The sequence below is a fragment of the Limulus polyphemus genome, unplaced genomic scaffold (assembly GCF_000517525.1).
Source record: "Limulus polyphemus unplaced genomic scaffold, Limulus_polyphemus-2.1.2 Scaffold1535, whole genome shotgun sequence".
NCBI classification, from domain to species: domain Eukaryota; kingdom Metazoa; phylum Arthropoda; class Merostomata; order Xiphosura; family Limulidae; genus Limulus; species Limulus polyphemus.
The window spans coordinates 184,233-185,111 of record NW_013667145.1 but is presented as its reverse complement, the minus strand read 5'-3'; the positions used below and the strand labels follow the sequence as shown (position 1 = coordinate 185,111).

The 879-nt window shown below is 38.8% G+C and overlaps 1 protein-coding gene across 5 annotated transcripts in view; it reads left to right on the top strand.

Moving 5' to 3' along the window:
* Positions 1–334: 334 nt before the first annotated feature.
* LOC111086901 (nuclear receptor-interacting protein 3-like) overlaps positions 335–879 on the top strand; it is a 35,307-nt gene continuing 34,762 nt past the window's right edge. For 4 of the 5 annotated variants that reach the window (XR_002611612.1, XM_022391637.1, XM_022391632.1 and 1 more), the window contains exon 1: positions 335–424. The gene's annotated coding sequence lies outside the window, so the exon portion shown is untranslated. The remainder of the gene's footprint in view (positions 425–879) is intronic. The other variant, XM_022391633.1, reaches the window with a different exon arrangement.

The window sequence follows — 879 nt, the reverse complement described above, 5'->3', positions numbered from 1 at the left end:
GGCGTAGATAGCCTGTTGTGCAGCCTTGCGTTTAAACAAAAACAAACAAAGCTCCATAGAAAAGCGTTTTACGGTTTCACAAGAGAAAATGATACATCTGTTGAAATGCGAAATTGGTCTGTTGATATAGTGTACTTTTATACAGTGCACTTTAAACCGTAACAAAGTTCGTTCAAAGGCTCTATTGATATGAAACGATTCTCATAAATTCCATTGGTCCATGCATTCCTTGAGTCAATGTTTATGGAAATGCATTGTATGCAGTGCTCGAATTGTAACTACTTAACAAGGGAAACTGCGTATATAAAATGAAGGAAGTGTATCCTATACCGGTACTCTCGTATATATATATATATACTAGCAAATGTACTCGCGCCATTTATTTCGTTGGCTTCACGAAGATGGTGGTTCACAATGGCTCACGGTAAGCTTGATAATTCATAACGCTAAACTTCGGGGTTTGATCCCTGCCGTGGGCACGGCACAGATAGCCCATTCTGTGGCTTTGCACTTAACAGCAAACGAGCAAAAATTTCACGGAGATGGCACGACGGTATGCGTCATCCGCCATCCAGGTCTAAAGAATATAGATGGGCGATCAACAAAGATATCTGTGCTAAGCGTGGCATCAGACGCTACTTTCGTTTCGCGTCAGCTTCATGCTGTAAAAAAAAAATGTAATAGCAGAATACGAGCAGTATGCCTGAACACGAACCGTACGTCCTACTGCTTATCCATTTAAATTTTAGTCTTTGGAAGTTAAGGGAGGGGGTTCCACCTGAATTTTTGTTATTCTATCAAATTTTTACCAAATTGGTTCAATCAGTCCTTGCAACAAATTGTGGCTTATATATATATATATATATATATATATATATA